Source organism: Otolemur garnettii, unplaced genomic scaffold (genome assembly GCF_000181295.1).
Source record: "Otolemur garnettii isolate 467f Iridium unplaced genomic scaffold, OtoGar3 scaffold00008, whole genome shotgun sequence".
In the NCBI taxonomy this organism is placed as follows: domain Eukaryota; kingdom Metazoa; phylum Chordata; class Mammalia; order Primates; family Galagidae; genus Otolemur; species Otolemur garnettii.
In genome coordinates this window covers 27,007,156-27,031,033 of record NW_003852403.1, presented here as the reverse complement: position 1 = coordinate 27,031,033, position 23,878 = coordinate 27,007,156, and the positions used below count along the sequence as shown (strand labels likewise).

The following is a 23,878-nucleotide window of genomic DNA, read 5'->3' as shown; positions in this document are numbered from 1 at the left end:
GTGAAGAAGATCCTTTCTAAACTCCTTTACACAGCACTGAGCTGTACGTTTTACTTTTAACTTCCTTTTTGTTTTGTACTACAGAATTTTACATCCTAAAAGTCTTTACTACTTCAGTGGGATTCTTTTTTATTATTATTTTAAGGGAAGGTCTCAATTTATGTTTTTGTATTCTTCCACAAAGAATTTTTTCCCTGAAAATGTATAACTATACTTAACAGTTACTAAACTAATATCCCCAGACTGATTTTCTTCCCCAAATTTCAGATACTCAAAGACATTATACCCATTCATCTGGAAACCACAAAGGACATCTTAAATAAATATACCCATCAAAGACTCCCTAGTGTTTTTCTCTCCCTTATAATCATTACCCCGCTCAGTTTATCCTGTTTCAGGAAAAATTTAATCCTGTTCCTCAGTCCTAACCCTAGAAGCTACCTTAGGTTCCTCTCTTTCATCTTAAGCATTAGTCATCAGAAATATTATATCAAATTTGTGCTTAGTCAGATCATTTTTACTATCAATATGTCTCTATTTGTACCAACTTAATCCCAGTCATCATTACCCAAAATGTAGGCTACTGTAATACCTTTTATTTGGTATCTTCTGTAGATGTCTGTTAAATTCAATTGTTCTATGGTGAAGTTTAAGTCCAAAATTTATTTGCTTAGTTTCTAATTGGAGTATCTATCCAACACTGCCAAAGGTGTGTTAAAATCTCCAACTATTATGGTGCTGGAAGATGTTAAATTGTTCATGTCTGTTAGGGTCTCCCTTATAGATTGAGGAGCATTCTGGTTGGGTGCATAAATGTTAATAATTGACATCTCATCATGTTGAGTAATTCCCTTAACAAATATGAAGTGACCATCCTGTCTTTCCTTACTTTTATTGGTTTAAAGTCTAATGTACCTGAAAATAAAATTACCACCCCTGCTTTTTTCTGATTTCCATTTACCTAGATTACAGATGTCTATCCCTTCACCCTAAGTCTGTATTTATCCTTTAAAGTAAGACAAGATTCTTGCAAGATTCTTGTATACAGCAGATATCTGGCCTGAGATTTTTTATCCAGTCAGCCAACCTGTGCCTCGAAAGAGGAGAATTTAAGCTGTTCACAGTAATTGAGAGTATTGATAAGCCTGGTAATATTTGGGGTATCAAGTTTTTTGTAGGTCCAGTGGACATTTTAAATCTTTTAACCATTGTGGAAATTGTGTTTTGATCAAGAATTTCAGAATGAGTTTACTTTGGTGGTAAAGCATTGTGGGGGTCATTATGGAGGATATGAGAATATCCTGGAAAGCTGGTTTGGTTATGGCAAATTTCTTCAACATGTGTATGTTATCTTTAATCATCAGAGAAATGCAAATCAAAACCACTTTGAAATATCATCTAACTCCAGTAAAAGGGGCTCACATAACAAAATGCCAAAACTACAGATGTTGGCATGGATATGGAGAAAAGGGAACACTTCTGCACTGCTGTTGGGAGTGCAAGCTAATACATCCCTTTTGGAAGGAAGTATGGAGAATAAACAAGGATCTAAAAGTAGACCTGCCATTTGATCCTGTAATTTCACTACTAAGTATATATCCAAAAAAATCTAAATTACTTTATAACAAAGATATTTGCACCAGATTGTTCACTGTATTTCAATTCATAATAGCCAAGTCATGGAAGAAGCCCAAGTGCCCATTGACCCATGAATGGATTAATAAATTGTGGTATATGTATACCATGGAATACTATACAGCCTTAAAAAATAGATGGAAACTTTACCTCTTTTACGTTTACATGGATGGAGCTGGAACATATCCTACTTAGTAAAGTATCTCAAGAATGGAAGATAAAGTAAGTACTGTATGTTATATTTATGTGGATTCATTGTAGCCATGGTGGTTAGATCAAAATAATCCTATACTTGCTTTCAGGATAGGCATAGGCTCCCCTGAGCTTTTGTGATTCAGCCTTCTGCTACTCAATCTTCTTGAATAAAATCTTTCCTTTTTGTGGCTCCTGGTTCACTAGATTCAGAAAAAATAATTTGAATAGCTAAAACATAAATTACATTTACATCTCTTTCAAGATTTATTGTAATGAAAATAAGAGCATTTAAGTTTTCTTTTTTAATATTTTCAGAATATTGGGGGTACACAGGTTTTGTTTACATACTTTTTCTACAGATTGAGTCATACTTACAAGTATGTACTTTAGTCAGATAGTATGCACTGTACCCCATAGATATGAATTTATCCACTCTCACCTTCCCCCCCAGCTTGATTTTATTGAGATTTATTTCCATATGTTCATTTAAGTTTTGATTAATTAGTTATAATTTGGTATTAAGCACATGTGTTTTTTCTCCATTCTTGTGAATTTTCACTTAGAAAATTTCCAGTTCCATCCTGGTTGTCACAAAAGATACTAGATCACAAAAGATAAAAGATGGATCACTAGATACATCCTGGTTGTTACAAAAGACCCTAGATCACCATTTTTTAGGGCTGAGTAGTAAGTACTCCACAGTATGCATGTACCACATTTTATTAATCCATTCATGTATCACTGGGCACTTGGGTCGTTTCCAGGCCTTTCAATTATGAATCATGTTGCTATAAACATTCAAGTGCAAATGTGTTTTTGTAACAGGACCTTTTTTCCTTTGGGCACATACCCAGAAGTTGCTAGATCAAATGGTAGGTCTACTTTAGTTCTTGGAGGAATCGTCATGCTACTTTTCATAGAGTTTGTAGTATTTTGCAGTCCCACCAACGGTGTATACAAGTTCCTTTCTCTGCATCCATGTCAGCATTTACTGTTCTGGGACTTTTTAGCATGAGTCATTCTCACTGGAGTTAGGTGATAGCTTAATGTGATTTTGATTTACATTTCCCTAATGATCAGTGACATCAAGCATTTTTTCAAGACTTTCTTGGCCATTGTTATATCTTCGTTTGAGAAGTTTCTGTTCATCTCTTTTGCCCATCTTTTAATGGATTGTTTGATCGTTTCTTACTGATTTGTTTGACTTCTTTGTAGATTCTGGTCATCAGTCCTTTATCAGATATATAGCATTGTGAATATTTTCTCCCATTCGGTGGATTGTCTATTTGCTCTTTCAATTGTGTCCTCAGCAGTGCAGAAGTTTTTTAGCTTAATCAGGTCTCATTCATTTATTTTTGTTGTTGCTATGGTTCTTTTAGGGTCTTCTTCACAAATTCTTTGCCACAAATCAGGTCATCCATAACCCAAAGACTGTCTGACTTTCAGGTTTATTCTGAGACTAAGTGGAAAATGGGTTGCATCTGCTAGACTCTTCTATCTACAAAAGGGTGAGGTTTTATTCTATCTTAGTTCTTTAGTCATTGCCTGTGATGCATATCATATTCTTATTTAATGGTCATTCAATAGTAAAATTATTATTTTCTCTTCTGCCTGTGAGAAAATGTTTTCATTTGTGACAGGAGACTTTGTTTCTAGTCATATTTCTCCAACACACTTTAGCTCTGATGAAGTTAAATAATGATATGCTGATTACTTTGAACTAAAGGCAGTTGGGGAACAGTAGATGCAGACAGAAGCTTTCTCTGAGCTCCCCTCATCAGTCAATGGAGACTTCAAAAGGAATTCAGTTGTCAGAATCCCCTCCTGAGGAATTTTATGGACCGGGGGCATTCTTAGAAAAGAAGACTAGAGGCTGATACCATGCCCAGACAGACTTTGTCATATGCTGTCACCTGTTCTTCTAAGGGCCTATTCATCTTTCCCAAGAATTATTTAGTCTCCACTGAGTTGCATCCTCTCCTCACTCCTTGCCTCCTAAGAATAGGGTATGTACATTTCTAGATCTCATTGGATTTTAGGGTATTCACGTTTCTTTCAAGTAATGCCCCCATGGATATAATAATTTGTATACCCTTTCTCCTATTAATCTTCCTGCTGTCAGTTTATTTTCTAAACTCAATTATCTTCCTTTTCCTACACTTTCTGGCCCTTTAGAAAATAGTAACAAAGGCCAGATAACAGAAAATATTGAGCACACATATTGTGATGAGAGAGAAGTGAATACATGTTGATTAAGATTAGAAAATCCTGCTGCTACAAAGAAAAGCAAATATTTAATAATACATGCAAATGGATAATCCAGAGCTAGAAAGAAGGTACTTTTAGAGTTTGATATAAAAATATGAAGGAGGAAAATAATTGTGAAATTAATCTACCAAGAGAATTTTCACAAAATGAAACAATAAAATATATTTTAATTTTGTTTAAGCCAGTTTGATAGGAACTGATAAATACAAAAAATAGAATATAATTATTCAAATGGAATACTGGCATTATGTCATGAAATGCATATATATGAATACCATTATACATTACAATTTCACATCTTTATTTTTTGTTTTATTTATTTTTTTTTTTTTGAGACAGAGTCTTACTCAGTCATGCTGGGTAGAGTGCTCTGGCAACAGCTCACACCAACCTTAAACTCTTGGGTTCAAGCAGTCCTCTTGCCTCAGCTTCCAGAGCAGCTGGGACTACAGGCACCCTCCACAATGCCTGGCTAGTTTTCTATTTTTAGTAGAGACATATCTCACTTTTGCTTAGGCTGGTCTCCAATTCTTGAACTGAACTGATCTACGCATGTTCCCCCCACCCCAGAGTGCTAGAATTGTAGTTGTGAGTTACCGCATGCCCAAATTTATATCTTTAAACAAACTTTCAAACTGTGAATGCAAATCATATCGTATGAATATTTGAAAATAATTGCCCTGGTCATTAAATTAAAGAGGAAAATATATATAGTTGATTTGCACAATCAAAATTATAAGACTGCATTACATTTACATATGGTTCTGATCATAATAGTGCAGCAGAGTAAGGTGACAGTAGGAAACCAATGTGAAGAATGTCCTAGACACAGATTAAACTAGATTAAACTAGACACAGGCCCCATTCCCAGATGTTCAGTTTATAGTGTCTTCACACATGTTAATGAGATAAGTAACAGGTTGGTCCATTTAGATAAAAATAATTAGAGCTTATTTTCTTGTGGTCTAGCTAGCTCCAATCTGATTAAAAACCCAGACAAGAATTTGAGGGGTAATTTGTGAAGTAGACCAAGGACAAGCTCACAAGGATGGACCCAGGAGTTAGCCAAAGAAAATACATAGAGTCTCTGTGTGTGAGAACCTCTTAGCTATATTGCAGGTTTATTCAATTTTCTATTTATTTGAAGATATTCATTTCAAATTAACTAAGCAGTTTTGTGTATCCTTGTTGCCCTCCTTTGTCTGCTTGTCAACCTGAGAAATTATTGAAGCCTGATGATTAGGGTGCTTTACTCCATCATTCATTCTCCAAAAGGGGTTAAGTTCTCCCTTTGAGGAAGGAGTGGGGGTAGAATGAGAAATCAATAAGTAGTATTATAGTGAAAATAAGAGGCAAGGAATCAAGCATAAGTTTAAGAAAACTAGTAAATTATATTCCATACAATTGAGACTTCTAAAGCCATCTTCAGAAAATCTATAGTAATATATAGGCAACACTATACTAAAGGATTGGAGAACCCTGTACCTTTCAACTGGGAGCTTTAATATTAGGCCTTTGTCCATTGACACAAGGTATTGATTTCATCTCCATTGTCCATGAGGTGCTTTTATTTTCTTAAGAGCACTACAATATTTTGAATCACAAAGAACCCTGTGGTTTATACAGTTGGGAAGTCACTATCTTTTCTTATTACCTTAGGACTCAAAGCAAGACAGAAAAGGCAGTAAAAGGAAAAGAGAGGCTAGTGAGTTCTTTGCCCTGAGTTCTATTCCTCTTTTAATAGTGGTCATAATTGAAGTATTAGGCAATTTCAAGATGGCTGTCCATCTGTTACCTCTTTAAAGACATGCAATGTAGATATAACAAGGATAATTTATTAATTTAATTCTTGATTCAGCATTTGAAGCTTTAATTTTGTCTAAAAGAGTAAGTTCTTCATTCTCAGTCACTTGACCCTCTGCTTTAGTGTAGTGATCAAATGAAATAACAATTTTAGAGATAAACAAAATTTTAATAAATTTGACAGATGCAGACATTTATATAATAAATACTTTTTCATATCACTTCTTATAGCAATTATTTCTGGAAATCTTGATGATTTAAAACTTGAACTTAATGAAACTGAAAACCTTTTCTATAAAGAGCCAGGGAGTAAATATTTTGGATTTTGCCAGTCATAAATTGTAGATGTTACAATTACTCAACTCTGCCATCATAGCATGAGGTGAGTTACAGAAAACATGAAAAAAAATGAGTGTGACTGTATTCTAACAAATCTTTACTTACAAAAACATGAAACGGATTGGATTTGGCCTATAGATAATGGTCTACAGAGCCTTGCTAAAAGGATATATGAAAAGTACTTATTATGAAATTTTAAAGTAGTAAAATTATAGGGAAAAAAAAGAATGAAATATATATTATCCAAAACTCTTTTAGATAAATGTAATAATTATTTAAATTAATATATTTCACAGATCTTTCTATATATGTATATGACAAAGATAAATCATATTAAATATATATTTAATGCAACACTTCTATATTATATTTTTATATTCACTATTACATTTTTATATCCATAAATAGTTTTTAAAACCTCATTTAGTTACAAAAATGTTTACATTTAATGCCTATAAGCTTATTTTCATAATCTTCTCCTTAGGTGAGGTTTTATTTTGCTTCCCAAATGTCTTCCACACTGAAAATGTTACGTTTGACACAGAATTTAACCAGTTCAATTTTTTGTTAATTAGGTATAATTTCATAAGTTGAAATACTACATAAGAATATATTAACTTTAAAGACATCTAAGTAGACTGCCAAATCACCTTTTTACAACACTGGATTTCTTAATTCCTCACATGACCATTAACAGCCATGATTTTTATGTATAATAATTTTTTCAATCCTTTCTTTTCTAAATTAAATGAAAGGTATTGAGAGACACACACGAAAAGACAGAAGGATAAAGAGGGCACTCCGAAAAATTATTTCCAGTTTCTAAAACGAGTTAAATATGTTTTCATGTGGGCTGTTCAGAAAGTAACCAGCCACATGTCTCTTCTATTTACAACATGGCACTGAGAAATTTTTTTTTCTTCTAATGACAGTTTGTAATTATGCTAACTTCGACTCTGTTTATTCAATTACACAAACCAGGGCAAGAATTTCTCAAGTTTTCCCATCCCAGAGAGCTGCAAAATTGCAGAATTTACAGAAGCCACCAGAAAGTAATAAAGTATGTAAAATTCTGACAGGGATCTCAGCAGGCACCCCAATAGACCTGCCTGCTCAAGGAGTCCAGGGGTTAGTAGAGCTATGTAAAATCATTCACACTCCACAGTGTAGCAAAGTAATGAACTATTTTTCCCAATACTAAAAGAATTTATAGAAAGTCCATGGCTACATTTTTGGAGAAGGTGGCAAAACTTGGTGATTAAGTGCACTTCAAAGTCAATGAAAATAGGAAATAACAGTACAAGGCAGTACATATGTATGAATATATGGTACACATGACCGTAATCCTTTTTGTAGGAATACTCATAAACTCAGACTGGAAAAGTACTTTAGCTCAGTAATAGACTTAGAATAAAATATTTGCATCATATTCTGAGGTGTATACATAAACCCAGGGCAGAAATGAGATGCTGTGGGGCCAACATGATTTTCCTGAATACAAACAAACCTATAACCTTGCACTTCATAGTTTCAACATCAAAAATGTTTACTGGTAGATTTGCTTCAATTCCTTGTCCAAACTATTATTCCACCTCTCTACATTTGAAGAGAACAGTCTTAAGCCTACAAAAAATACACAATTTTATAAATCCTAGCAAGGTCTAACAATGACTTTTAATTTACTAATATTAAATTTTGAAAAATTTCAAAAAAATATATACAAGCATGTAGTACCGTAAATATGTAGGTGCTTCTCATCTAGGTTCAATAATTTTTATGTTACATATTTATCTAGATTAAGTATAAATGCAGAATTTTTGATTTTTGTTTCATTTTTCTGAGTCAGTCTTTGAAAATAAGTTGCAGACCCCATTAATATTTTACTCCCAAAGTAACTTAGCATTCATATATAAAAATCAGGACACTCTCCTCTGTAATCTCAATCCCATTATTTCTCCAAGAAAATTAAAACTAATTCCCTAATATAAAATATGTAGTATATATTTATATTTCAAAAATTTCCCTAGAATGTAGCTGTTATATAAAGCTGTATCTATCAAGCTTATATCTTCCTGATATCTTTTAATCTAGAACAGTTCCCTTAACATTTGTCTTTTCTCCATTGAAGAAGAAAGATTTATAAATTTAAAGACATCTAAGAGAAACTATCCAAAATGAAACATGGAAAAAAGAAATGGAAAAAAAATTATCAAAGCATTGTTAAGCCACAGGAAAACTTTATGTGCTTTAATAAATATGTAAATGTAGTCCAGGGCAGAGAGCAGAGAGAGGTGATAAGAAAAAAAAGTTGGAAGAAACAATAGCCAAAAACTCTAAATTTTATGAAAAATAAATAAATTCAGGTGAAGAATCTCAGCAAACCGAAAGCATAAGAAACTGAAAAGAAAGAGAAGCCAATCCTCTAGGATGTCCCAGGTGTCTGTATGTTTGGGGATCAAGACACTGTAGGACAATCTTCTGAACTGTATTTTTAAGAATGCCTTAGATGATAGAAATAACGGCTTTCTCTCCCCACGCCATTCCACGCTATTGATCCACATTGCAAAAGCTATGCAACCTCACTCTTCCCTCTGAAATCAATTCTTCAGTTATTGTTCTAGGATAAAAAATGTCTTCATTTGAGGTTTGTCAAAAGTAAGCGGCTCCACACCATGACACTTAATACCTGCCCAGCGGATTCCCCTTTCGTCTTTGAAAGTTTCATAGCCCTGTGATTTGCTCATTCAAGTTCTAATGTGGTTTCTTATATAATTCATGAACTTTATTGACTCTGCTTTTTCATGAGTAAACATATTTATTAATTTATCTACTCAGCTTCAAACACTTTGCTAATATTTAACTCTGTAGTGACTCCCTTTGTGACCCAAGCCGAATTAATTTGCCTTTGTTTTATATTATTTTAGCATTTAATGCCTATGTTACTACAGAAAATGTGGTATTCTCTCTCCTAACATTGTAAATGGATATAAGCCAGAAAATATATTTTTTTGAGGACCAGGAAGTAAAGTCTTCCCGTGACTGAGAGTTGAAGGACTTTGTACAAACTTCATCTTAAAATTTGCACGACACTTACAAACCCTCATGCCACCTAGCTATGCTTGAGATCTGAACGTTGTCTGTTAAGTGAAGACTCTGGTTTCAGTATCAGAGTTGGAAGGCCTGAGTCTTTGAGCAAAAGGAATGGAGAATTCTTTTCTAAGTGCCTACATTAAGTAGGCACTTAATTGTATCAGCATGATTATTTAGTATATGTTTACTCTGTGCCAGGTACTATGTTAAGCTTTTTTCATGAGCGACTGTGAAATGCAGAAAGGCAGAAAACTGCTGAAAGAATAAGTAGGGGGATAATGTATTTCAACTCAAAATTGTCAGGCCAGGAACTACATCCAGCTGTTTTATTCATATTTTTGAGCTGCAATTACATCAGGCACAAGTAGAAAGAATACAAAATGAATCCCCTCTTTTAAGGAGCATGTAATCTGATGAAAGACAAAGATATACATAAGATATAATACATATGAGATATATATGTTTATATATGATACATATATTTATGTATATTATATATTTGTTTATGTGTGTATGCGTGCATATATACATGCTATGTGAAGATTATTACAATGATAGTAAGATAACATGACATTCAGAAACACAGAAGTCTGATTATCCCTCTCTAAGGATGTTCCCCCCTTAGACAGGATAGAATGGAAATCAGGACAGCAAGGGACAGTATTATTTTCCACTATAATGTAAATGCTCTGGTTAGAAGTTAGAAGAAGGAAAGAACCACACAGGATTTTGTGACTGCCTAGCATGAAATAATTAACTATGTTTTAATTACATTTTTCAGAGACAGGAGCTTTACCAAAACCTTGGACTTTATTTAGAAAGATACTAAATCTCTCAACATATGGCACTTTGCTGCAACCCTGAGTTGTGTATTCAGTTAATGCCTTGTAAATCATAATCTAATGTGAATAAATTAGCATAATTTAACATGAATTTATATTATAGCTTTTAATCTTTTAGATTGTTTCCCCTCATTTTGGCCGTAATCATATCAGTTACAGAAATAATATGTTTTTCAACTTTTTCATTATGTGTCATTTAAACATTAGCTTGGCCACCAAAAGTGATATTTAAAGAACTCAGGAGAGTATATCCCAAAGAGATTCTCTATCTCAAATTACTCAAAATATGAATAGCATAGGTGTAAATATAATCATTTTCCTTATAGATGTTGTATCTTAACATCCATTCCCAATTTCCTTCAATTGTTTGTGCCAACTGAAGGAATTTTCTATCTGTATTTCCGACTTGTGTTTTAAGTTGTGTTTAATTCTCTATTTGTTGCTCATCCCCCAAATTTATTTATTTTCTCTGAAGGAATTCTGTGTCTTGCGGTCCCTAATCGTAATGGCAAATGCACTTTTATGAGAAAGAATAAAAACGTAAGAAGATGAATGGTTTCTTGTATTATAAAACAATCCATAGCAGACATTAAATATTATTCATAATCCCCTTCATTGCCCATTTTAGGAAACAACTCATTAAATTCATATATAATTATTTGTCCACTAGCCCTTTCTTTCTTTTGAGAAATATACCTGCACACTCACCACTGTTTCTTATCACTGGGCTGACCCATTTATGTGAATATTGCTAATTCTTTCCTGAGCTATAAAACTAGATTTGGGCCAGACTAAGGTTATTATCTCTTAACAACAAAGAAAACAAAAGTGTTTTATTAAACTACAAGGTATCCACAAAGTTTGTGTGCGGAATAGTTAAATTACACATGAACTTTATGGATACTCCATAAGTTTTCTGTCCTTTAATTTCAATAAGATTGGTGCATTTATAAACGCTTTATAAAGTTCAGTCTGCATATGCGTAACAGTATTTTCTAGAATTAAAATGCTCATATTTATCTTGCAATTAATAAGTATAAATACAAATGGCAAGTATGTATGGATAGCCATTGCTTGATTTTTTCCACACAAATCTCAAAATCCAATTGACATTTTGTGTGACTTTCTTTTCTTTTTTATGCTCCATAATAATCTTTTTCTTTTCAGCATTTTGTTTTATTTTTAGAACTTTGCTTACATTACTGAATGGACCTAGTATGTTTTAGTATATTAGTTTATGATCCAAGCCACAAATTGGAAACAATCTAAGATGGCCAAGTGGACAGGATAAAACAAAAAGTAAATTTCTTTTCTTGTTTTCGTGTTAGAATGTCTCTGGGATAGAATTTTACATCATGTTGCTAATGGTTGGCATCCTTTTAATCCTCTTCTTCTAAGTGCCATAATATGTAAGTAGACTATCCACATTCAATTAAGCATGACATAAGCAATATCTTTCCCAGTTATGATATATGTACTATGCACTCTGCATTTAATTTCTTGATAAAAACTGTGAAATTTGGCAGATTTGATTTTCTATGTGCTCCATTTTTGTGAAATGTATTATAATGATAAAATCATGATATTATCTCATAATTATAAATATAAGATATCACTATTGGCATACAATAACATTTACTAACCTAATGTCTAATCAATAATGTTCTTTCACTATCTCAGTCGTGATATGTACATAGTTAAGTTAAAGAAGTTAATTAGTCATTCTCAAATTCCCTAATAGCAAAGTGTAGATAATACTCTCAGGTTCTAATGAATTAAGACCAAATCACATATCATTGAAAGATAAGCAAAGTAAACTTAGCTTTTTAGTAAACTTAGACTTAAAATGCTTGTATGTAGTTGTGTAGCTGTGATATTTCCCTTTTGAGCTAAAAATTGGTAGTTATTAAAATAATAGTGAAATGACTGTTGCTGAGTACTATAATATTTATAATACAAAGGAAAATTTTTTCAGGAAAATATTTTGAGACTGTACATCTGAATACCCACTTATATTAAGTTTACTCAAAATTTTAAGAGACATGACTATCTGACTTTCCAGATTTCTATTTGTCTGAGGAAAAGTAGCCTGCAGCTAAACACAGGACAGATGTAGCCTATGAGAAGCAATCTGGGAGGAAGACAGAAGACTGGAGAGGACTGAAATTTTATACAGAGTTGACATAAGAATCTGAAAATTATTTGCAATACCGTAACAGAGTGTGACACTGAAAAATTGACTCTATGTTCTAAGGTATTACAATTATTATTATTATTATGAAGTGTTAAAAATGAATAAATATGTACATGTATTATTATGAGTTGGATTGTGTTCAAGCAAGATTCATATGCTGAAGTTCTAATTTCATTACTTCAGAATTTGGACTATCTTTGGAGTTGGGGCCTTTGTCAGACTAAGTCAAAATAAGGCTGTTGGGGTCCCAATCCTGTTTGACTGGTGTTCTTATTGGAAGAAATCTGGGCATACATAGAGATACCAGAGATCCCTACACAAAGAGAAATGAACACGTGAGAACACAGAACAAGTGTGGCCATCTGCAAGGCCTCAGCAGAAACCAGACCTACCAACACCTTGATTTTGGATAGCTAACCTCCAAAAATGTGTGAGAAAATAATGCTCTGTTGTTTGTGCCACCTCGTCTATGGTAGTTAGTTATGGCCATCCTAATACACTCATGCTAAAGAAAATAATGATAATTAAAGTATATCCTGCTAAAGGAACCAAAGAATTATGTGAATTGTTTTGGATCACTGCCACAAGAACAGATAATATTTCTGTAGCATAAGAAGAAAGGATGGAATAATTATTCCGTAGGACTAATGACAAAAACATAGTACTTAACCTTTCTGAACACAGATTATATAACAAAAGAATAGTTACATTTCAAAGTTCCAAGGAATTGAAAATTAAGCTAATGACATTAAGTAGACTGCAAATAACTCATTTGCTTTTGTTATTGAAAGCATATGGAATGAGTAAAATAATATTCCTAATAATAAAAATCCCAGTTTTATATATAAAACTTCTATTTCCATATCTACATCAAATCTATAGCTTGATTGCTTTGTCTAGAAAGAATTTACCTTCTCTGTAGAGCACAGCGGGAAAGTGTGCATGTGGTGAAGAATTAGCCTGATTCCGTTATTCCTTTTACCTTGCATAGTTTTAAAATAATACCTTTAATAATGTTTGCCACGTTGTCATTTTTCTTCTCCTCTTTAAGATCTATTTTTAAAAATCACAGTCTTATAAAGTTTATGTGTCGAGACAACTTGTTGCCTTAAGCTCATGTTCCCTTACTCTATTATTTTCTTTTTTTTCTTTTTTTCCCCATATATACACTACCTATTCAATTTATTACAAACTGTAATAAAGATAATCATCAAACTAGTGCTCCAAACTTACGCTGTTCATGTGGATGACACTACAAAAAGAAGACACAATAGAGACAGCCTTGCAAATACAAATTCCTTCTATCGAGATGGAGAAATAAAAGGACAAATCTAGTTGTCTAAAAGACAATTCCCTGTACACATTTTATTTACAGTTTTGTACACTGTCTTAAAATGAATGGGACTGCTTTTCTACTTGAGCCATTTTTAACCAAAGCAAAATAACCTAAGTAATACAAAGTGTTAAAATACAGCATAAAGATACAAAAACAGACATACTAATTCTAGTTAGGAATGTAATTATGATGTTACATTTTTTTTAATCATCCACAATTATGTTTAGGAAATCACACAAACATAGATCACTGATTTGAACGAAATGCATAAATTTGTAGCAAAGCTTGGTAGTTACAAAAAATAAAAAAATTACCAAAGAATGCACAAAATTAATGTTTATTCCACCTTTGTGTCATATTCCTGGATCCTTCACCAATGTTACATGAGGAAAAGAACAAAAGCAAAAACAAATGAAAAACTGAAATCAGAATCACTAATATTATCAAGAAGGGAAACCAATAAATTAAAATCTACCAGCCATCAGCAAAAGTACAGCAAAGACACTGCTGTAAAAAAAAACAAAGAAAATTGCTAGAAAACTGTATGCATCATACTCTTTCAAACCAGCAAAATATGCTCCTGCATACAATGGAACATAAACAGAACTTTTTTCCTATAAAGTATAGAAATGCAAATTGTCTTTTGAATATTGTGGATGGGTAAAATGTGTTTGTAATGGTAATTCTACTAAACTATTACGGAGTGGGCCAGGAACACATTTGTGGATTCTGGGGACAATGTGTACTAGAATTCTTTGATTGGGATAGTGGACACTCTAGCCAAAATTAAAAAAAAAAAAAATGAACACAGAAGTACAAAACAAAGGTGAATGAGACTTCTGTTATATCTTAGCAACATTTAGATGGAAATCAAATTTAAATGCAGTCCACTCTGCTTTTGATGAGGCTTTGGTTCAGCTCCCAAATCTCTTGACGCAGTCTCCTATGAGAACACTCAGAAGGTGTCTTCTTAAACAACAAACCTCTTTTTACTGGTGGAGCCGCTCTTAGTAGCTGTGTCTGCATGGGACTGATGACCAATCACTATCTTTCGAGGAAGTCCTGACCTTTCCTTATATACTCTCCCTATATGAGTAACAGCTTCTCTGTTTTCACATTCAGAAGTCCATATTGCTATCTTAATCACCTTTAGCTCTAACATTAACAACAGCTCCACATACATCATCACTGTAGTCATGGAAAGATTCTCCAATAAAGCACAGCAGTGTCTCTAGCCAAAAGCAATGGAGGTCACTTCGTCTCTGCTGTTTGTTCAATGTAATTAGCCATCGTCCTCCCTGTTTGTTTTTCTCATCTTCCCACATAGGCTCAATACCATCCTTAAAAAGTGAGTAGTCACAGCCAGGCATCAAATTACTAGACAATTGGATGTGGTTGTACAGAGCCCAAAAGTCTTCAACAGTATCAAACTTAGAGATCAGCCTAAGGTTTGCTTGCCAAGTTTTGCTTTTATCATTTTTAAAAAACCAGAGCGCCCATCTGTTCTGTAGAGTATGTTTAATATAGTGTTCTGGGTTAGCAACCTCCTGATTAGATTCTGTTTTCTCCTCTTCTGTAGGTGGGGGATTAGGAGTAGGGGTGGGTTCTGATTCCATAGTCGCCATCTTAGATGGACCTGATGGCACAACCCTACTCTATTATTTTCAATGTCAATCTACTTGCACTGTTAAGTTTCTATTTTAATTCTAATGACTGTATTTTTGTATATATTTTTTTCTTGTTTTTTAGTTAATACATTAAGTAAATTTAGTCACATCTAAGTCTCCCACACATTAAATGAAGTAGTTTCATAAAGACAAGAATTTTATTCATTCCACGTAGCAAAAGGAAAACAAGACATGGAACTAGCTTGGTTCATGTTGTTCTTATTACAATACTGTTGTTGTATTGCAATTTCTTATACATCTTATTACTTATAGTATTTACTTGAGTGATGTTGTTACATCAGAGCAAAGGGATATTGGTCTTTTGTATCTTTGCATTTCCCCGTAAATAAGAAACTCTCCCAAAATGTTATAAAAAGGCATTCTTCCTTTATAAATATAATCATAAATACAATCTGTTCATTCTTCTTAATGACTGTGTTAATACAAAGACAAAAAAGCTATTTATCTTCAAGTACTAATGAAATATATCCATATATAAACATGTTGACATAAGTTTGTCATGAACCGGCTTGGCGCCTGTAGCTCAGCTACTAGGGCGCCAGCCACATACACAGGAGCTGGTGGGTTCGAATCCAGCCTGGGCCTGCTAAACAACAATGACAACTACAACCAAAAAAAAAGCCAGGTGTTGTGGCAGGCGCCTTAGTCCCAGCTACTTGGGAGGCTGAGGCGAGAGAATCGCTTAAGCCCAAGAGTTGGAGGTTGTTGTGAGCTGTGACACCACAGCACTCTGCCCAGGGCAACATAGTGACACGCTGTCTCAAAAAAAAAAAAAGTTTGTCATGAAATTTCATTAGGCCAGGGAATCTGAGATTAAGTATGATCAAGGTAGCAAAAATAATTACTGATTCAGTGCGTCTTATCTAGCACTGTGATTTTAACAATGGAATAGTATCTGACTCTGTGCTTTGTTTGCAATGTAGTCTAGCAAATTAGAATGAGTTTTCCATCCATATTTGTTGATTACTACATATTTGGAGATGTCTACAGCAGTCACTACACCTGGTCTCTTGGACATACATTCTATACAGTGGTTTGTCCACATGTTGGATGGGAGATGAAATCTTTTTTAATTGCCTCCCTCTTCTTTTTATGTCTTATTTCCCTAATGCACACATTGTTTGCAGGCATTTTTCTACATGCTACTGTCCAACACTTCTTCAAACTGGCTGGTGCGAATTACCACCTTTAGCATGCCCAGTAAGATTGCGATTCACTACTCTAAATTCAGTCTAGAATACAGAACTTGTTGTTTTCTATGAATTATGACAAATGTTTGCAGAAATCTCCACCTTTAATTGAAGCATTGTGAATTTTTTTCCTATTCTGTCAGTATTTGCTGCAGTTATGTGGAAGCTCTGTTTTCTCTGAACATTTGTTGCAGTGCAGACACACTGAGATGAATTTTCAGCTTCTGTTTGTATTAAATAGAGTCGTTACTTTGCCTTCACTTTGGAATGATAGTTCTCCCTGTATAAATTTCAAATTTGGCTGTTTCTTTTGGTGCTTTAAGTATTTCATTGCATTTTCTGCTGTTTTGCCTAGAGCCTTAAAAAAAAAAGACTGCTGTAATTTTTACTAGTTCTGTTTCCATAATTTGCCTTTATTCTGTGGCTCCCTTTAAGATTTCTCTTTCTCATTGTACTGGCATTTTAACCTCTCTGTCTCAACAAAAAAGTAAATAAATAATTTTCCAATGAATGCTGTTCTTATTGTGTTGTTATTTACATTGGTGGTGTTCATCCTAACTGGTGTTGATTTCTGACATTAGTCATATCAGCCAGAAATTCAATTATTTTCAATTATTTTATAACTTTTTAAAATTCATACACACATTAAAAAAAACAAAAACGCAAAAGCAAAAACCACAATGAATGACTTTTCAGTTTCTGCTACATCAATGATTTCACAGTTGAATTTTACTGGGGATGATGAATTCTATATTTTGCAATGATTATTGCAATTTTGTTAATAGAACACACTAAGCCAAATAAATAAATTATTTACTTGGTTGTTCACATTATTAAAATAATTTTTTTTTAAATCTGCTTTACCTGCTAGCAGATTTAGTCAATAAATACTCAGCTCTACTAAAAGAATACAAAATGCAAATTCTGTCTACTTCAGGAAAAAATGAGAGATTCTTCTGGATGTTTAGCTTGCCTATTCTCCCTTTATAGGGAAGAGAATTATGTCACTTCTAGTAGCCAAAAAACACTTATAGTATTCATAAGCCTTACTGGAAGTAGAATATAGCACTTAAACTACTGCCTAGACAGCTTGGTACTAGAAATCAATTAGGAACAATAAGTTCCTTACATTTCAGTTTATATGTCTATTCTTTCAGCTAAATTACTTATGTAAAGTATTGCAACTGGCTAGACTTAATAACCTGCAAAGTATTTGCTTCAGACCTGAAAATAGAACACTTGAACTCCAAGCCATGAGAAATTTTGCTCGTTAAGAATTTTGGAATCAGTACTCGCATTTATTGAGTAGAGACTAAATTAGTTTAGCCATAAAATATTAAACAAATATATATTTCATAAGTCTGTTACCAAACTAATTTGATTTTGAGTTTGACTTTTTATTTTTCAGACAGAGTCTCAAGCTGTCACCCTGGGTAGCGTGCCTTGGCACCACAGCTCAGAACAACCTCCAACTAGGGCACAAGAGATCCTCTTGCCTCAGCCTCCCAAGTAGCTGGGACCACAGGTACCCACCACAATGCCTGGCTATTTTTTGGTTGCAGCTGGCATTGTTGTTTGGCAGGCCCGGGCTGGATTCAAACCCACCACCTTAGGTGCATGTGGCTGGCACCTTAGCCACTTGAGCCACAGGTGCCGAGCCTTGAGTTTGACTTTTAATCAGATTTGTGCCTACCTGTTGCCTTCTTATTCATAGAACATTTTTCAATTTTAATATTTGTGCTTTAATAAACTAAAAATATCTATTGTTTTAGAAAATTCTCAGAAAGGAAGACAGTCTTTAAGTTGTAGAATAAAATAATTCAATGTTATTTATTTCAATGTTCTAGTTATCAAATTTTTACTCAAATAGAGATTGCATTTCTACATAAATCCATTAAAATATTTTTAACTAATAGTTTAGTATTTATTCCTTCCTGAAATTTTAATTTATATATTGCTGTAAGTAAAACACATACCTAAATATTTGCCTCTTTCTTCAAATACTTTTGTTATCTTTAATAAAAACTTCTACCATTTGCTAGGTGTCTATTATACATTAGAAGTTTTATATAACTGCCTTGAATCATCTTTACAATCACACATTTTACAGACGAGGACACAGGCTTAGATCAGGAATCTGCCTCTAATACAGCTCGCAAGGTGTAGGCAAAAGAGCCCAGGGTTTTGCATTCTAACTTCGAGCCTATTTCCTCTCCTTTCATGAGGTCACCTCACTGTAGAAGAGACCCAAAACATCATTCCAGGTAATTAGATGGACAAGTTTTTCTCTAAGAATTAAAAAAAAAAAAGGTTTCCACCTAAACTTGACTACCTGTTGCCTTTTAATCACAGAACATTTTTCATATATATATCACCTTAGAAATATTTAGAAAACACCTTTATGTTGAAAAATTCTTCAAAATACTGTTTTCTTCCTTTCCATTTAAATTTACTCAAACTTATTTGATTATGGCACTCCTTCTTGGGATTTTTTTTTACTGTTGTCATATTTTTGGTGTCCTAACATATATTCAACTCACAAAGAAGTAGCATCATCCTTCTTGTGTCCATGGTATAGAAAATGCTAACTGAGAATAAAGATTGCCAGGGTCAGTTTTGTGCTGGGTCTTTGCCTGTTCAAGGCAAAGAGATCTACTGCACCTAGGTCAGTCCTGAAAAACAGTTTTCCTCCTGGTATCAGCAGTGACCTAGAGTCCACCACTAGACCTTCTATACGCTCTGGTCCTTCTTGTTTTGTTTTCACTGCACTTTCACTTTCACTGTCAAGGACTGACAATTAAGTTTGCAAACTAATCCTAGAAAAAGTGCTCACACCTCATAGCTGAACATCCCCAGGATCGCCCCTGAAGTTCTCTCCCCGGGAGGCTCTGCACTGACACCAGCTCATAGTGCAACCTTCAAAGCAAGTTGGGAACTCTTTCTGGAGTGGCCATCAAAGGTGTCATTCATGTTATAAATGTCATCAAAATGTTTTCCTTCCAAAATTACTTTGTTTATGGCAAAGAAAAAACTCAACAAGTGAATAGGGAGGGTGTTTCCATATAGTTATTTGTTGACTGTCTAAAAACTCCCTCACAGCCAGTGCTGTGTGATCTAATGCACTGTTGTGATTTAAAAAAAAAAAAAAAAAAAGCCATGCAATGCACCAGCAAAAAGTTGGTGAGAAGTTTGGGTCATTTTGTTATAACTTTTTGCACAGCCTTTTCAGTACTTCTGAATAGTAAACTTGGTTAACTGCTTGTCCAGCTGGTACAAATTCCTAACAAACAATCCCTCTGATTTCAGAAAAGGTTAGTGACATCACCTGGACTCTTGATTTGGACTGATGCAACTTTTTTGGATGTGGAAAATTGGCTGACTTCCATTGTGCACTTTGATGTTTTGTTTCAGGGTTTTAATGACACCCTCGTGCTTTGTCAGAACACGGCGCAAACATCATCCTGACTCTCCAGAAGAGCTTGGCAAACTGATTCTCATTTACTTTTGCTCATCAGTGAGCTCCTTTGAAACCATTTTTGCACACATCATGCGCATGCCAAGATTTTTAGTTGTGATTTTCCTGTTTATATTTACTTATCTGTTATGTGTGTCTCACAGTCAAATGAAGATTCTGATGCACAACTCAGGGAATGTTTGAGATGCTGTCCTAAGTTCTGCTTATTGCAGGCTTCCCTAATCTCTCTTCATCAGGGACACTTTCTCTCCCCTCAGAAAAACATTTAAGAGCTAATTGTACACTGCCGTTCTTCATGACATTATCCCACCAAAGTTGGACTCCCATGCCCCTGGTTTCATTTCCACTCATGCCAAGTTTAACTAGAAATTTAATGTATCTGTTCTTTGCTCTAATTCAGACTCTGACATTCTCATGATGGCACACAAAACACACAACAATAATGAACACCACAGGTCCAAAGTAGCACAAGTGAGACAAATATAGCTGTCTGATGCTACAGTCCATGGTTTATTTTATTACACTCAGTTCTTTCCAGGGGACTGATTTCTACACTGTGAAATACCAATCAATTGATGCTGTTGTGGCTTATTTCTCTGAAGTTTTTAGAAAATACTCAAAGCGTTTGTATTGATTCAATAAATAATATAATCCTTTCTCTACCTAATCATTTTAATTGTCTTCAAAGGATACATATTTTGATAATAGTGCCTAAGATTTAGAATGAAGAAAGATTTTCTTAAATTTCTCCATTATGTGGAGGGATTATATCTTTTAGTAAAGAATTAAGTAAGAGACTGTTTAAAGTCACTCTTTGCCTCCATGGTAGACAGCACATCTCTTTCACTTAAGATCATATGGAAACTTTATAAAGAGCTTTGGTGAGGAGAATAATTATTCAGTCCCATTGCTGAATATAATTAATTGCTGCTAGTTTCTAATGTGTCTCTTCTTTATATAGACAGTTTACTAATACAATATTTTTCCTTTTCATACTTTTTGTCTCATAATAGCTGGAGTTCATTTATTTGCTCTGTTCAATTCAGGACCTAGAAATTAATCCTAGGGACCATTCCCATTGCCTTTAATGGTAGTCTGGAACTTCTATAGGAACATTTCTTCAGGTTAAAACAAAAACCAGAGAAACTGTCCATATTCAAAGCAACTCTCCTACCAGAGTGTTGCGATTTTCCCTAATTGTCAAAACAGAACAATGATGATTTTAATGGCAGTTAATATTTTTGATAATTCTATATACATTTGTGTAGGAATTAAAGGAAAGATGATACCAATTATTTAGAAATTACAAATAGGCTCAACATGCTGATCAAAAATAAATACTGGAGCCTACTTTTTCCCCACCATATTAGCCTTTGATATTATTATTGATCAAAAGGAACAAGGGAATTTGTGAAATATTAGCTGGCTTAGTCTAAACACTTGAACTTGTTATGCATCATCCTCATCTCTAAACTTCATAGATCATTCAGGATGATAGGCTAATAATTCATTTGATTTTGTAGAGGTTTATCTATAAATCCTCTGTTACATCCACTTAGGATATCGCTACCTAAGCATATTGACTAAATTATTTGACAATAGGCAGAGCTTTAATCATAGTCTTGGGGAATAAATACAGTCAAATTAGAAATGAACATACTGAATGTACATAATCAGTTTGTGTATGTACATACAGACTGCTCTTAAAATTCACATCTTCTGGAGAATTAAAACTATGTGTGCAAATAGTAATCTTGCAATAACTAACTTTCATTAGCAGATGTCTGTATTATAATAATGAATCCTTATTTTGAGAACATGTGTTTTTGATCAGGGTGAATATTAAGCTACCCGGGCACTTCTAGGCACAGACGTATTTTATGTGTCACATAGAAATTTAAAATACAGAAAACTGTGTCATATAAATAAATATAAATGAATATATCACTTTAAACTTTTAAGGATCAAGCATATATCAAGTAGGCTATAGATAATATCAATATTTTTAAAAGAAACTGATAATTTTACTTCAGTTACAGATTAAAAATTGCTTTTCTCAACCTCTAATATGCATGTGGATCATCCAGAATCTCAGGGTATACATTGGTAAATATTCATCTGAAATATTATATTTTAATGCCATTTTAATGTCTATATTTTGGGGAAGTGTATGCTACCTCTAAACCTGAATCCATGGCAAATATTAAGGAAAGTTGTTATATCTATAGTAAGATACTTTTTTTTTTTTTTTTTTTTTTTTGAGAAAGAGTCTCACTATGTCGCCCTTGGTAGAGTGCTTGGCAGTCACAGCTCACAGCAACCTCAAACTCTTGGGCCTAAGTGATTCTCCTGCCTCAACCTCCCAAGTATCTGGGACTACAGGTGTCCACCACATGCCCAGCTATTTTTTGGTTTTAGTTATCATTGTTGTTTGGCAGGTCCAGGCCAAGTTTGAACCCGCCAACCCTGGTGTATGGGGCCAGAGCATTAGCCCCTGAACTACAGACACCAAGGCAAGAGTACATTTATTTACCAAAAAATTTCCTGTGGGAAAAATTTATTGAAACTTTAATTGAATTCTAAATTAAGTGTGATATTTTGACAGACTTAACCCATGTATATTTAGCACCCAATAATTGTAATTTTAGGAGACTAATTAATAAAATACAAATCAATAATAATATGCCTGATTAACTAAAAACTCAGAGAAGGAAATGGAATGAAAATGGATCTACAAACTCAATACAATCCCTACATGAATTCCAATTGCCTGCAGAACTGGACAAGCTGATCTATTTTTTTTTTTAACGTGAAAATAAAAGAGGCTCTGAATAGACAAAGCAATCTTGATTTTTTTTAAAAAATCAGAGTTAGAGGGCTCATACATTTTGATTTGAAACCTACTACAAAGCTATAGCAATTAAAGCAATGTAATACTGGAAGAATAACAAATAAGTAGATCAAGAGAATAGAACTAAAAGTCCAGAAATAAATACAAAATTTCTTTAGTTAATTGATTTTGAGAGGATGCTATGGCTACTCAACTGTGAAATAAATGGGGCTGAGAGAAATGGATATCTACATCAGAAAAGAGTCTGCACCCCTACTTTATTCCCATACACAAAAGTAACTGACAGTGGATCCGAAAAATCCAAATGTAAGAGATAAAGTTATAAAACTCATGAAAAGAAATAGGTATAAATCTTCATGAACTTGAATTTGACAATAGATTCTTATGGTGCCAAAGTCACAAGCTACAAAAGAAAAATTAGGTCAATTAGACTCAACACAATTAAGAACTTTTGTGTATCAAAGACACTACCAAGAGAGTGAAAAGGCACTCCACAGAACAGAGAAATATTTTTAAATCACGTATTCAGTAAGGGACTACTATCAAATATATATTAAGAATATTTACAGTTCAACAGCAAAATGACAAATAACCAAATTAGAAAATAGACATAAGGTTGGAGTGGACATTTCTCTAAAAGAAAAGTCAATACGCCTCATTAGTTCAACCTCCTTAGTCAGTAGAGAGATACAAATCAAACTACAGTGTGAAAGCCCTTCACATCCACCCATATACCTATAATTAAAATAAAAAAAGAAAAGAAGTTGGCAAAGATGTGGATAAATGGGAGCCTTCATGCCTTGCTGGCAGGAATATAAAATGATGTGTCTGCTGTGAAAGTGCTTTGACAGTTTCTTCAAAAGTTAAGCATAGAATTACCATGTACCCAGCACTTCTACTGTTAAGAAAATTAAAAAGTTAACACAAAAACTTATATATGAAGGTTAATATCAGCATAGCTCATAATAGATA

General features: G+C 33.7%; 1 pseudogene; it reads right to left on the bottom strand.

The window, feature by feature from the left end:
* Positions 1–14,672: 14,672 nt before the first annotated feature.
* LOC100951936 lies at positions 14,673–15,327 on the bottom strand (annotated as a pseudogene).
* Between the last annotated feature and the right edge of the window lie 8,551 nt (positions 15,328–23,878).